Raw genomic sequence first — 17,013 nt, 5'->3', positions numbered from 1 at the left:
TAAAGAGGCACAAATCTTTATACTCTCTACTTGGTGAAAGATGTTTTCAGGTAAAGCCATAGTAAGAGTAGAATAAGCCTTAGTCTCAATTTCCAATGATTTCTTCTCTTCAACCGAGTATTGTGAGATGGCTTTAGGTGTAAAACCAATAGTCTCATCCCCAATCATTGGAACAGTGTAAACCTCATCTAAACAGTACGAACAATCATGATGACCTGACCCTAAATGAGCACGGAAACGGGGTTCCCATTTAGCAAAATCGCTAAATTTCATTAAACGTGGACATTTTGAATATGAACCAATCTTAGTATTAAGTTGCAACATTTGTTGCATCAACATGTTTTGAGAAGCTAGTGCATACATACCAGCCATGTTTGCTAAATAATCAATTTTCTCAAAATTCAGGGGTTAAAATTGAAAAATTTAAATAACGAACTGTGAAGAGTTGTAAAGAACTATGAACAGTAGTCAACGAATCACACCTTAACGAAGTTAAGATTGATCAGGTAACGAATAAGAAATGAATTTAACGAATTAAAACCTGTAAATTTGGCGAATTAGAAAGATTTTATAACGAACAGGTTCAACGAATCAGGTGATTGTCTTTAACGAATCACTAATTTATACCTTAGCGAATTAAGTAACGAATCGTCTACAGTTGATAACGAATCAAACTGATAACGAAATAAGTTGTTACAACTGTTTGTAACAAACTTCTGACAACAAATGCCATGTGGCAAAAGTTGTTATAAAACAATTATCGAGGTAATACACATGTCACACGAATCAGTTAACACGAATCGGAATGTACAATGAACTGGTTCACGAATCAACCAAAACTCATAACGAATGAGCTAAATATGTTAACGAATCAATCTGAGAAGTTAAGGAATCAGACTTGATTGTTAACAAATTGATTTGAATCTTCAAATCTTCAAACGAAGATTTCCAGATTTCTGGAAATTGAAGAACACAAACCCAGAAATCAAATTTGTAATACTTAGTCAATACTTAACCAAATCGCAACCTTAGCCTACCAAATTACTCGTAAACCAAATACAAATCCATTCGTATCAATCCCGTAACACAATTGACCTTATTACGTTTCCAATTTAACCAAAAACCAAGATCTGTTCTCGGCTAAATCCACATCCAATCAAAATCAATGTAAACACAAATCAAAATCCAATTCCAATTGTCCAAACCTCACCAATACCTTAACACATTCAAATCCAATCCAAAACCTTCCTTAATTCATCCAATTAACCTTAATTTGATCCAAAATCAAATCAAACAGAGACTTAACACAAAATACTATCAGATATCATTCTGGTAACATCAATTAACCGTCAATTCAAGCGTAAACGAGCACATAAAGCTCTAATACCACTTGTTTGAACTCGGTTAACCCTTAAACAATACACAGTTCTAAGATCTGATATCTGTATGAATACGATTAACCTAAATATGGATCTAGTTCATTATTACGTTTGATTGTATGTTATATGTATATATTATCAGTTGTATGTATGTGTATTATATTAGTATAAAGCTTGAGAGAGAATTGGACAACAATTCGATAAAATTAAAACTCAAAACTTAAATTAACAGTGAACATTGTTCACTATATATAGAAGATGGATCTAGTTCGTTATACATTCCTTATCGAACTAGCATCCACTTGGTTACATACATATTAAACAATTAAGCTTAACAAATCACCCCCTGATTCGTTAAACACCCTTAACGAATCAGGAGGGATAATAACTTAGATCTAGTTCGCTAAACATCCTTAGCGAACTAGCCTATAATTTGGCGAACTAACTTAATAGTTTATTACATAAAAAAAACGTCAAATACATAATAGATAAATACAAAGACTCTAGACGCAAAACTGTGCACTAACACAACATAGTCAGGATCAAAGTCCCTCAAAAAGAAGTAAACCGACAGACACTCATATCCCACATAGTCAGGTTTCAATTTTTGAACAAATCAATCACCAATCGAAGAACATTTGCAGTCTCGAACTCAGTCAAATGTAGCTTGCAAGCATGAATTACTACCCGAATTGCAGCAATTTTTCAAGAAACCTTGCAAACGTAGGAAGATACAAGTCGAATAAACTCATATGAAAGTTTTTATCTCCCCCTTTTCTTGACAAATTCAGCACGATCTTGAATAATCTTCAAAATTCACAAACAAACTCCTCCTTAAGTTAATAGCGGGCTCCCCATCGGCCAATTGAAACACGTCAAAAGTCGGCCGGAAAATATATTACCAAAATTTTAGAAAAGAGTACCCAAAACATTCGGAACATCCCAGAAAAATTTCGATTGAGAAAAATTTTCCCGATTTTCCCGCCAAAAACGTACCGAAAATTTTCGAAAAATAAATATTATCGCCTAAATTTTCATGAATGAAGTCTCACTTACGAGGAATATCCAGGAAAAATTTCGCAAAAGAAAATTTTTCCCGCCGAACAACTATTTTTTTTTTTACGAATCACCTCTGCAATTCGTTATAAATATCCACCCTATTCGTTAACTTAATTTGGGCTCTCCATTCGCTAGCTCAGTTCGTTATAATTACCAACTCTAATTCGTTATAACCTCATTCGTTATAACAATTACACGAATAGCCTCCCATTCGTTAAGATTTCCACTTTATCATACCCATTAACGAATTACCTTACTTCATTACCAATACCTTAACGACTTAACTTAACGATGTAACTTAACGAAATTCTTTAATTCGTTATCTTTAACTTAACGAAGTATCTTGACGAATTAACTTAACGAATAACCTTAATTCGTTATCTTTAACTTGACGAAGTATCTTGACGAATTAACTTTATGAAACACCTTAATTTGTTATGTTTCAATTCGTTAAGTTTCCATAACGAATTGCTATAGTAACATAACGAATCAGGTTGTTGTATCTGAACTGCTCGCCGGAAAAACGTATTTCACCGGAAAAAGTAGTTATCTCGCCGGAAAATCGTAGATATGGCCGGAATCTTCATTTTCAAGCTTCATCCATAGCAGATTCATCATAAACACATGATTAACCATGAAAATCTACCTGAACACTCAGATTTTCACACTAAACACGAATCTTTCATCCAATTAACTTAACGATTACTTATTCATCACCAAATAAATCAACCCATAACATGCTCTTCAATGGTGAAATCTTCAATTCACCATAATTAACCACCAAAATCCACCGAAACATGCGGATTTTAATTATAAACACAAATCCATCATCCAATCAACTTAACAATCACTAAATCTGTTGGTGCACATTGTGTGGCCGTCGCTTGGCGAATAGTTTAGAATGTTTATGTTGTATGCTGTACACCTAGGTAGTGGTTCACGCTGAAAGTGATCCATTTGAAAGAGCATTTTCAAATGGATACTCATTCGATCGAATGAGTTTCTGATTCGATCGAGTGAGTCTGCCATTCGATCGAATAGGACTCATTCGATCGAATGAGTCCTGACCGAATGGCAGCGGGTATAAATACCAGCTTTCAGGCGTGGTTTGTCAAGGATTTGCGTGCCCGGAGCCCAGGTGCTGTCCGGATGAGGGGGGAGGCCATGCTCGACCTCCCCCTGCCATAGATCGTGATTTCAGTGTTTAACAAGCATGTAATCTTTCGTTTTTATCAATGAAATCGTTTGTTTCGTGTTTGTTTCTATCCGTCTTTGGTTATCAAACCTTCCGTCTCGAACCGGCTCGAATCGTCTCGGTCCCGACTGAACCAACAAAATCATCATAAACCGAATCAAATTGTAACATGCTCTTCCATGGTGAATTCGTCTATACATCATAACTTATCATCAAATTACACTGGAAGATTCGTATTACCTCAACAAACATGAATCTACCATCAATTTCACCAATAACACACTATTTTACTCCAGATCTAACCAAATCAGTCCAAAACCCGAAGAACTCGAAAAACTCATATTCATACCTTAATCAATGCACCGAGAGCAGCCGTCTGCTATGATACCAATTGAGAAGACCTTCCTAGGATCTAGCCGCGTCGATACATCAATCATACAATACGAATACACGAGATCTAAACGTTAAATACCTACTTTATTGATGAATAGGATAAATACATTATGGAGAGAATATATAATAACTTATGGACCTCACATCTCTCATGTGTGTGATCTCCCTCAATATGAGCATGGATTAGCCTATTTATAGGCAATATGCTCTGGTTCGTTAACTTATGTCTAATTCGTTATGCCTTCATAACGAATTAGACACCATTCGTTATGCTTTCATAACGAATGGGCTTATACCTTAACGAACTACCCTGGTCTATAACGAATGGACCTCATTCGCTATACAATCCATAGCAAATGGGCCATTTACATTAAATATACATTAAATATAAAGACTAGACAACCTATAAGTTATTCAATCGCTACAGACACCAAAACAGTGCACTAACAAAGTGAGATAAACTAAATCTGCAAAACTTACTGTGGAGAGTCATTTTGAAAAATTGTGCATGTCGCTAGATATATCTCTCCGAATGATAGGCAGAAAAGTAAATGCCCAGTCATACACGAGCCTGTTAGTGTCTTGATCTCCAAAATTATTTGTATATATAATATTGTATTACTAAATTTCGTTTTTCAAAAGCTTAAAGGGTCAAACTATAACTACAAGGGTGGGGCATTCAAGTAAGTCCTAAACACTCTGAATAGAAGGCATGTAAGTTCGGATGGCTTGTAAGTCCAACGTTCAACCTTAAAGCTTAAAATTTTCCTTTATATAGAAAACATTTTGATCAAGCACTAGGAGGTTGGAGTCAAATTGTGGTGATCTGGGGAAACTCAAATACGCTTTGAGAAGAGATAGGAGGCACCACAGGTCCATGAGTGATGTCCATGTAAGATTTATGCCTAGCTGAACATAACTCGTACCACTTATGCAATGAAAATCATGCTAAGTTTATTATATCTTCTATCAACCTTGTTAGTCCCGGTGCTGATCGATACGAGATCCGCACGAGGTCTAGGAGTGCGGAATCCTCCTAGACTCGTTTATTGGTGTATAGACGAAGAACACAAACACGTACACGATCAAATACACAAACAAATACAAGAATGGATAATCAAATCTGCAGATTCATATAATAATAAAACACGTTACATACCGTAACATAAACAGAAACACGACTGACCCGAGGTGAGCTCTACCTCGGGTCGTCTTACACGACTCTCACTTTCTTGCTCTCTCTAACTGAACTATAACACAATACGAATTACTGGATTACTTGATTACTTGATCCCTAAAACTAAACATGACACATGTATATATAGATAACATTCACGGGCCTGGGCTTCAGTAGGCGAAGTTGTGCATAACTTCGCCTAGGCGAAGTTGTGATAACTTCGCCTAAGGCAGAAGTTGTTACAACTTCGCCGTTGGCGAAGTTGTTCTAACTTCGCCTAAGGCGAAGTTGTGCTAACTTCGCCTGTGGCGATCCGCTGGTCAGAATTGCATAGCGACGGCCACAAAATGCACCAACAGTCTCCCCTTTGGCCGTTGCTCTCAATTCTAACAAACACAAAGGATCATCTGTTACAAAACATGCACCAACAAACCTGTCTCTCTATGTCATAATAATGCTGAACTTGAATCATTGTGAAAGCATCTTAATCAATATGATTTCCTGTATGGATCTTATCATAAGAGGTTGCGTGTTTATCAAAACTAAAATCTGGTCCCAAAAATTTGATAAATTACAAGAAGACCGAGTGTTTAATTTTTGTGTTATGATTTCTACTTTTATTTTTTGTTTTATCATTTTTGGTCTTATGTTTTTACCTCATGTTTACATTTGTCTAAATGAATGCTATAAGAGATCGGTTTTAAAACCATGGATCAAGCCCATGTTTGGGTTTGAAAAATGTTCTCGACCCATGTCCTTGTGATCTATGCTTGTTTTTGGTGAAAGAAACTTGTTTTTGTTGGCCTGTCCCATGTATTACACAATGTTTTTGGCCCATCAGGGTTCTTGGCATAGAAAACTTTTAAAGTTTAAAAGGCTTTCATCTGCATTATTGATCTCATTATTCTAGATTTCTGCTTATCAAATACTCTTTAGCCGAAAAACCCCAAGTCTCTAAGTCTTTTATCTTGGTTTACATCAAAACCTATTTTGTTTCTTCAGATCATCTATATCCAAAGGTATATGAAACCGTGGCAGCGGTTCTCGATTCACTGCGGAATCCTACTTCAATGGAATGCATTACTTAACTAATTAACTATGTTAAACTTGATTAGGTTACAAAATTATGATGTTTGAGTGGTGCATATTTGATATTTTATGAGTTTCTTGAGGTTGAAAGTTTCTATATCAATGGTGATTTTTGGTGATTAGAAAAGGTGACAAAATTTCGAGACAGCAACCAAGAGTTTTCTTGAGGGTTTCAAGGCCGAGATCTTTAGAGATCGCGGAATCTTGAGTTCTCGAGATGATTGACCGAAAACTATGTGTCAAATAGAAAACTCCTGAGATACTGAATAATATCAAGGGTTCTCGGTCAAATAGTGACCAAGATTGAGTGACCGAGAACTCATGTTCTCAGTGGTATAGGACTTTTCTTGAACAATTTTGGACAGAGAACTCATTACATGGACCGAAAAGTAAGTTTATAGACAAAAAACTCTGTTTATGGATCGGCAACCACTTATTATATATTAAAATTGACATTAATTTACAAATAAGGACTAATATTATATAAATTTGCATTTTTGGTCCTTGTACTTTAGCCAACTCTGCCAATTATCTTTATAATACTAAGTGATTATCCAGTTAAGTGAATACACTATTACCTTGACTTGTTGTTGGGCCTAGTTTTGGGGTTTGAGCTTGTTTGTACTTAGTTCTAGCTATTGGGCTTGGGTTTTGGGTGCATATGTAAACCGAGAACACTTATGTGTTCTCGGTGGGCTTTTTGGTGTTTGGGCCGGCCTACGTGTTTGGTTATCCTATATATAGCTTACATCATTTATAGGGTAAGGGTTGTTGATTTCCAGTTTATGTTTGATTGTTTTGTAAGTGCTTAAGCACTCGACGTATTCAATAATATACGTGTGTTTTGAAGCAATTCCGTGTTATTTTACTTGTTATTATTCGTGTTCTTGAATCACCGAGTGTTGGTATTCCGCACCAATACTCTTTTGGTTGATATCATATTGTAGTGATCCAGATTCGGGACTTACAATTGGTATCAGAGCCTTTGACGAATTCAGGCTCGTTATTGTGATATCAACGGATTCAAGATATCAAGATTGGGTGGTTCCTGTTTTTTTCGGTGAGTGTGTGATCGGAGAAGAAGAAAGAAGCTATTTTTGTGAACATATTGACCTTAATTTGGAAACAAATCAAAATCCCACATTCTCGGGAATTTGTTACAAGTCAGTTGAGAAATTTTCTAGTTTTCGGCCATTGTGAGTTCTCGGCAACACTATTGGTGATTGTTCTCAGCTTATTGTTGTTCTCGGTGACTGTGTTTTCTGTGACTGAGTGTTCTCGGTCAAAAGTGGTTCTCGGCCAAGAATGTTCTCGGTCAGCATATTTGGTAAACAAGCTTAGTTTTCGGTCAACAAATTGGCTACATATTGAGTTCTCGGTCAAGGGTAGTTTTCGGTCAAATAATTGGTCAACAAGAGTGGTTTTCGGTCAAAGGATTGGTCAACAATAGTAGTTTTCGATCAAAGAATTGGTCAACGTTGTGTTCTCGGTCAACCCTTTTTATCAACTCTAACTATGGCACTTTCACCCGAGATTGCTCTCCAGTTTAGAGAGCTCCAATCAGCTAAGGAGTTGTGGGCCGCACTGATAGAAGTTTATGAGGGTAATGAGGATATGAAGAGAAGTTGCTAGGATTTATTGCGACAAAAGTTTAACATGTTTAATCATGTTCTGGGAGAGACATTGGAATCTCAACTTCAGAGGTTTATATCCCTCGTAACTGAAATGAGAACTGCTGGGATTTTTCTACAAATCTCAGAAATTAACAACAAGTTAGTGAACTCCCTGCCGAAAAATTGGGACATGAATGTTGTTGTTATCAAAAAGACCAAAGATCTCAATAGAATGAGCATGACTGAAATGATTGCCACCATTAAAGCAAGCGATATGGATGATAAACAACGGGCAATAAATCATGTGAGTTCTTATAGTGCTGCTCGCTATAACGTTGCTTCTAATAGTGCCCTCATGTCTCAAGATAGCTTCTCACTGTTCAAACCTACTCAACAACTACCACAGGGAAACTTTCAGATGTTTTCGTCCACCCTTGGTCAATCATCATTATCACTTTCACCTAATCCAGCTCCAGTATTTTTCACCAAATCTGCTCAGTCTACAAATGATTTTGTCAAGACCACTTCTAGTCCAAACCCAAGTCAGATTCCCTCTATACCTAAGGAAACTCAAGAGAATATCGCTCTAATGGCGGGTTTTATGAATTGCTACCATGCTTTTCTGGCCGGAGACTTGGTTCAACCGGTGGTTACCGCTGAACTAGATCAAATTCATCCCGATGATGTTGAAGAAATGGACATCTCGTGAAAAATTGCCATGGCAGTGTTTCGTGCAAAGAAGTTTACCAAGAGGATGGGTAGAAACAACTGGAACATGCCAAATAATCAAAAGTTGGGTTTTTACAAAGAAACTCTTAGGTGCTACAACTGTCACGAGCTGGGTCATTTTGCTCGTGAATGCACTAATCCAGCTAAGGATGGGAATACGGAAAGGGACTTGGTTCCAGTTGGAAATGCTCGGGGTGAAGCTGGAGGTAGTTATGGAAATGGTGAAAGAGGCATGGTTGCTCCAACGTTCTCATGGGAAGGTCAGATGGCTGCGCTGAACATTGGAAATCAAACTGCTAATTTTGCAATAGTTGAGAAATCTGAATAGGAGAACACTGCTGAGGAGAAGGTCAAGGAGCTCCAGTTTGCATACATGGCGTTCACTTCTCCGGATTCATTTGAAGTATGTTTTCAACTATGTTCTTTAAATTGTGGTGAGAAGATAGAAATGTATCAATTTCATAATGATAGTCTAATCAGAGATATGGAAAGAATAAAATCAGAAAATTTCAAACTTAAGAAAAATGAAAAGGGTTTTCTAGACAGAATAGAATCTCTTAACAAAGACATTAAAAAACTTAAGTCTGATTTTAGCATAAAGAGTTGTCACCATATAGATGCCAAACAAGAAATCACTGAGTTGACTGCTAAATTGGAGACCTCTAAGTCTTAAATTATAAATTTAACTTGCAAGTTTGAAAAGGCTGAACTTTTCAACTCAATGATTGAAAATCAACTATGGTGGAAAGAAAATGAAAGTGAGGGGATAGGATTCAGTCACGTTCGCCCACCATACAACCACAATTATGTCCCCTCTAATGTCACTAAAGAACAGGAAGAAAAGACAAAGGACATGAAATATGGTAAACAAGATAAGGGTGATGGGACCGGCTCTGTGAATACTGGTCCATCCACCTCAAGTATGAACGATTCTAATGTGTCTACTTCATGTGCATAGAAAGTAATTGTGAAGTAGTGGACTGATGAGGATGACGACCCTAGCTTTGATTTTGATAATAATTTTATTTCTAATGTTTCTTTAGAACTTCCTGTTTTGAATTCTGTTATTCCGACTGTTTGTGTGGGCTCTGTGTTAAAGAGTAAAGATACTTATGTGATTGATTCGGTTGAAACCTCAAACTTTAATAATGTGATTTCTAATAAAAAAAAATTCAAAAAATTCAAACATATCAGAAAAATATGTTGAACCTAATTTTGTCAAGGAGGGATGCTCTAATGACAAACAAGGTAATAAGTTCAAATAGGAAAATGTGAAATCTCGCAAATCTAAACAGACTAGTCCACACAACCAGTCAAGACAAGGAGCTGACCAGAGTGAATTTGTCAGACATGTTTTAACTGTGGCACTCCTGGTCATATTGCCAGAAACTTTCCTCTTCGTCCGTACATTCCATACTACGGATTTTATCAAAGGAATATGCCATATGTGCCACATAATGCATATAGGCAAGGGTTTAGACATTATTCGGAGAGTTCCTTTGACGATGATTGGAATTGAAACAAATCTGGCAGGTTTAGTCCTCATCATACCAAACCCAACATGATCAAAAGAAGTGTTAGTAAGGGTGTTTCAAGTTCAAAATATCATATAAACACTAACACTAGACCTAAACAGGAGAGGAAGACAGTTCCATCTAATAATTCTACGTCTAAAACTCCGGAGATCATGACAACCATTCGTACTTATAATTCCAAATCTTACAGACATAAATGGTTGCCTAAGTCTCCGGCGAAAGCATCAAATCATTCTATTTTTGATGATCAAAAGGATATGTCATGGCAGTCAGTGTCGACCATAGATCAGTCAGGGTCACCCAGTGTAAGCATGGACTCGGTACAAAAATCTAATTAATCCCGCGCTTCATGCAGGGACAGCTATGGAGGAATATCATCAGACCTTGGTATCTTGATAGTGGCTGCTCCAGGCACATGACAGGAGACATCACCCAAGTACACGAGATTCAAACATTTAATGGTGGGTATGTGTCATTTGCGGGAGGAGAAAAAGGAAAAATCACTCAAAAGGGTATTGTAAGTAACGGTGTGTTGAAATTTGAAAATGTCAATTTTGTTCCAGAATTGAAGCACCGTCTTTTGAGCGTGTCACAAATCTGTGACAAAAAATTTTCAACTCATTTTACTAAAAAGAAGTGCTTAATTTTGAAACCTGGTATAATCATACCAGAAGAATGGATTCTTGTTCGATCCCAACGAAAAGATAATTCTTATGTGATCGACATGAACCAAAATGTTCCTGACGAAATAACATGCTTGTTTTCAAAAGTGTCAGAACATAATGCGATGCTTTGGCATCGTCGGCTTGGTCATGCAAATATTAAAAATCTAAATCGTCTTGCTAAAAACAATTTAGTGCGTGGTTTACCAATCAAAGATTTTGTGACTGTTGAAAAATGTCTGGCTTGCGCTTTGGGAAAACGTCATCGAAAATCTTATAAGCCTAAGTTAATTAATACCATCTCATCTGTCTTTCAGTTACTTCATATGGACCTCTTTGGGCCGGTTCATTTTTTAAGCTTGTCTCATAGGTCTTATTGTCTCGTTATTACTGATGATTACTCACGTTTTACATGGGTGTTTTTCTTGTCAAATAAGAGCGAAACTGTAGATCTGATCAAGAAGTTTGTGGTATTAATGGAGAATCAACTGAACCTAAAGCTGAAAGGAATCAGGTGTGACAATGAAACGGAATTTAAGAATGCAGTTCTAAATCATTTTTGCTCATAAAAGGGGGTGCTTCATCAGTACAGCACTCCAAGGACACCGCAACAAAATGGTGTCACTGAAAGAAGATACCGAACCCTGATCGAGGCAACGAGAACGATGTTATGTGACTCCAAACTGCCATTATTTTTCTGGGCCGAAGCCATCAATACGGCCTGATATGTTCAGATGCAGGTAATAATCAATAAGTCCAAGATGAAGACTCTGTATGAGATCGTTTATGGTCATCAACCCACTGTCGCACATTTTAGAGCCATCGGATGTCCTTGCACGCTGCTAAATCTAGAAACCACTCCAAAGTTTGGAGCTGCAGCAGATGAGTGTTACTTCGTTGGATATGTGGGAAATACAGCTTACAGCGTTTACAACAAGTCCACTAAACAGATTATAGAATCCTATGAAGTTCGTTGGTTAGAAGAAAATGAGACAGATGCCCGTGTTGGTCCTGATTGGTTATTCGACTATAATGAATTCTTCAAGCCTTTTAATGTGTTTTCAGTCATCATCACAGACTCTCAAGGCGGTTCCACAGTGGAGATTACTCATGACAGTTCTCAATCACTGTCTCATATTTCTCCGTAACTGGATGATGAGGTTATTGAGATGACTAGTGCCTCGACCACAACTGATAATCAGCCTATGCAATCTTCAGAGACTGATCATTCACAACCAATCTCATATGAGAATACTATAAATGTTGAGGGGGAGAGTTCTGTTCGTCAGATATTCGGGAGCACATTATTTCCCGACGCCATTCCAGATGAATACGTTGCCGGTACCTCGTACTCTCACAGTACAACAACGTCTGGATGAAAAAACCCCCTCACTGATTCTGGGGAGAACGAAACAAATCTTCAACCTAACAGTGATGTTTCTGATATGCTAATTCCGTCAAGAATCCAAAAGAATCATCCGATTGAAAACATCATAGGTCCCATTGAAGTAGGTGTGTCCACCAGAAGTCAGACCGGACATATAAACAATTGTATGTTTTCCTGTTTCACATCTTAAATCGAGCCAAAGAATGTTGAAATGGCACTTCAAGAACCTAGTTAGGTTGACGCCATGCATGAAGAACTGAATCAATTTGATAAGTTGAAAGTCTGGAGATTGGTTAAACTGCCATAAGGGAAGAAAGCTCTTGATACAAGATGGGTATTTAGAAATAAGCAAGATGACACCGGGGTTATTGTTCGTAATATGGCTCGATTGGTAGTTCGCGGGTTTCGCCAGGTAGAAGGGTTAGATTACACAGAAGTCTATGCTCTAGTGGCTAGACTTTAGGCAATTAGAATTTTTCTGGCATATGCCTCGTATATGGGTTTCACAGTATATCAGATGGATGTTAAAACCGCATTTTTGTATGGGGAGGTCAAAGAAGAAATTTATGTTGATCAGCCACCGGGTTACGTTGACTCTAAGAAGCCAAATCATGTTTACAAGTTAGACAAGGCTCTGTACGGGTTACATCAGGCTCCACGGGCGTGGTATGCTACACTGACCACGCACCTACTTGACCACGGTTACAAGCGGGGAACGATTGATCAAACCTTGTTCCGGAAAACTATCGGGAAGGATTTTATTCTGGTCCAGATTTATGCTGATGACATCATCTTCGGTTCCACCAGTGCTGACTTGTGCAAAGAATTTGAAAGCGTTATGAAGAAAAGATTTGAGATGAGCTCGTTGGGTGAAATGACAACATTTCTGGGGTTACAGGTTCGGCAAAGTCCAACGGGAATTCTGTTTCATCAAGGAAAGTATGTTGATGATATTCTGGCTAAGTTTGAGCTTCAAGATTCCAAGAGTGCTAACACTCCAATGGCAGAAAGACCGCTATTGTCATCTGATCCTGAGGGGACTCCCGCAGATCAAACATACTATCGATCGATGATTGGGTTTCTGATGTATCTCACAGCCAGCCGTCCTGACATAATGTTTGTAGTCTGCCAATGTGCTCGCTTCCAAGCTAATCCTAAACTCTCTCATTTAATTGCTGTTAAAAGTATTTTTAGATATCTTAAGGGACAACCAAAGGTAGGTCTTTGGTATCCCAAACAATCAGAAATCTTTATGCTTTTGCTGATAGCAATTATGGTGGAGATGGCATTGACAGGAAATCCACGTCAGTTGGCTGCCAGTTTCTCGGAGATCGGCTCATCTCATGGCAGTGTAAGAAACAACAAACAGTGTCCACCTCAACAGCCGAAGCAGAGTATGTTGCGGCATCCGCTTGTTGCTCTCAGGTTAACTGGATGCAAAATCAGTTGCTGGATTACGGTTTGGAATTTCTTGACACTCCTATTTTCTGTGATAATGATGCAGCCATTGCTATTGTGAAAAACCCAGTCCAACATTCTAAAACCAAGCACATCGATATGAAAATTCATTTTATTTGTGACTGTTTCGATCGAAAATTGATTCATCTTGAACAGGTCCACATAGATAATAACGTGGCGGACTTATTTACAAAACCGGTTGGAACAACAAAATTTAACGTGCTTGTGTGTTTTCTTAAATGCTACGTTTCGAGGATTGAATCTTTTTGGGAATAAATTTTGTAACACCCCGTAACCGCAGCGGAAACGTAAACGGGATGCAACAGACGCCTCTGATATCAACCACATTGTTTATAAAGAAAACTAAATGCATTAATATACTTCAAAATTACATTATCTCGTATTTCATTACCGTCTAGGTGATACACACATCATACAATACGATACATAATTCTATTTATTATAATGTATCCTAACATCCCACACGCAAATCTTACACACATAAAGCACTTAGCACGTAAGCAATCACTTCATCTTAGTTGTACCTGAAAAGCATGTGAGAAAACGGGTCAACTACGAATAGTTGGTGAGTTTCACAATTCGAGTAAACCATGATAAATCATTATCAAAATATAATATTATCGATGTAATTATGCTGAGCCCACAAGTGAAACCTCTGACTATCACACACAACCCCCGTGGCATATCCCCCGCCCACGGACCTGCCCCAAACCGCTATGTCTAACATTACATAGCAAAATATATATCAACAACAAAATAGACATGTGCAACTGGCTGGGAAACATCAGCAAATCCATGTCGGACCAGTTGGGTTTGTCAGACCAATAGTACTATCCACACTCTACCGGCTTTCAGTTAATCACTCGTGTTCCGGGGCCTTAGAATGTTAGCAACTCAGACAATTACCATCTTAGTACATTTCCGTACGATTCCCGTACAATAAAATATATATAAATCCACGCAAATTCATGCGTTCAGTATGTACTTAAACATTTCAGGAGTAACATGCTTCCGCCCCGGGAAAATATTTAAAAACAATTCAGAAAAAGGGGCTCGTGAAACTCACCTTAGCACATGCAAGTAGGTAACAACAATCATTATCAGTTAACACGTCCAATCTGTAATATGATCCCTACGATCGTTACTATACACTCATTATTAATATAACTTTAACCAAGTTAACCGGTACATCTGGGGACACTGTTAACCCAGCACTGTACACATTCCGGGGGCAATGTTAACCCATAAACACATCTAGGGACATCTGGGGACACTGTTAACCCAGTACTGTACCCATTCCGGGGGCAATGTTAACCCAGAAACACTTCTCCGGACTCAGATTGTGATATCGTTTAGAGTTCAATGGTCAGAATTATTATTAGTCGTTTTTCCCGTTTTGCGTGCCTAGCACGGTTATCCGTTTTTACGTTCCAAAAATGAGTTTGGTCACACACGACCCGAAAATAGTTGTTGACTGATAATTTAGTTAAAGTTGTGAAATTAGAGCTCGGTTTAGACGCCTCGTTTGGCCGCGGGACCCGTTTCCGTCTTTAGCGCATCGGAAACTGTTAAATCGTTTAAAATTACCCAAATCATCCGAATTATTTTTGGATGATTTATTTTTACTTGTTTAACTCAATTATATGAAAATAGTTCATTTTTAGGGTTTTTATTCACCAGTCAGTTCGTTTAGACGAACTTTACCGGTTTGTGCGTTTTAGACTTTAAAAGTTTGTTTTTATCTTCTTTTTAGCACAATTAATTATCCGTTTAGTCTCGGATCTTGAAATTTTTTCACAAATCACTTTATGACAGTGGGGAATTATATAAAAATATTTCCAGAATTAATTTTTATATTTAAAATTTATTTATCTATTTGTAAACACCATTTAAACACTAAATATGTCGTAAATACCAAACGACCTTAGAAAAATCCCAAATTTTTCCTGGATGTCCCCTGCCATCCACATAGTCCCCTGTAATTTTTCCAGAACCAAAATATTATTTTACATGCCATTTTCACTAAAACCGAACTAGAAAACCCTAGAACTCGTTTAACCGAAAAGCCTACATAGACTTCTCCAACTGACCTCAAATTTTGTGTGTGACTTATACATGTTATATAAAGCTTATCTGCAACTTTCCAGAATTTTTCATGATATTTAACTATTTTTCATCATTTTTAGCCAAAACCGAGCATTAAATTCACCAAATATTCATCCTTTGTCCAAATATTACCAAAAATTCACAGAACTCTTATTTTCATGTGTTTAACACCTCTGTCAAATTTCATGACCTAACTCTAAATCATCAACAATCTGTCCAAATCTCCAAAACCGAACATAAACCGAATATACCTTTCGTTTTCCGCCACTACAAGCTACAAACTCGTCTTTCCGCCTTATCTACCACTAAACACAGAACCTACAACCAACATACCACAATACCGAGCAAGTTACACTCACGATCAAGCCTCTTACACTATAGTTTCGGTTATGATTCAAAAACAAAGATTTAAACCGTAAAAATTCGTTCTTGGTTCGTTTAACTCCTTTCTTGGACCAAGATCCCTTGTATAACCCGTATACATCACTTGATAATGCAAGAATCGGTTTTCATCTTTGAAACCTCATTTTCTTGCAAATAAACTCAAGAAACGAAGATAGAAACGTGATTAACTCGATTCTTTACCTTGTTTTCTTGCTACAAAATCTCGGTTTTGGATCATGATCTTGAGAAGAGATGAAGAATGTTGGATTGTTGTGTTAAAAAAAAAGAATAAGGAATGGGTATGAGACCCTTATTCCGATCGGATTAATGAGGGGGGTGGGGTGGGACCCACCTCTCCATTCTAAGCCACATGTTTGGATTTCGGATATCCGGATAATGTTTTGGATAATCTGGTTCAGTTCGTTTTTTGGTTAAATGTTTAATTCGGCTTAAAACGAGTTTAAAACGTTCGTTTTTCGGCTTAAAAATGAAATTTATATAAAACCGATTTAAAAACTTTAAAAACTTAAACCATGACATTTATTGACTTAAAACATCATATTATTAATTATTGCGCATCTTTTTCGGCTTGATCGATCGTCTCTTGCTCGGTTTGGTATTAAAGGTTTCGTTTAACGTACCGACGTACATTAAATCGAGAATTCTTTTTCTGTGCTTTAATTCACTTATCCCGAGGCATTAATACTTCGTAAACATCACTAAATATTATAGATATCGTCTATAATTGAACCCTCAATTCGTTCGGGTTTCAATAACTATCGATCGTTTAATCGCATATTCAATACGATGAATTATATATTCACGT

Source organism: Bidens hawaiensis, unplaced genomic scaffold (assembly GCF_021521415.1).
Source record: "Bidens hawaiensis isolate Kalapana, Puna unplaced genomic scaffold, B.hawaiensis_p1.1 tig00002602_1, whole genome shotgun sequence".
NCBI classification, from domain to species: Eukaryota; Viridiplantae; Streptophyta; class Magnoliopsida; order Asterales; family Asteraceae; genus Bidens; species Bidens hawaiensis.
Note: the sequence above shows the minus strand (reverse complement) of the source record.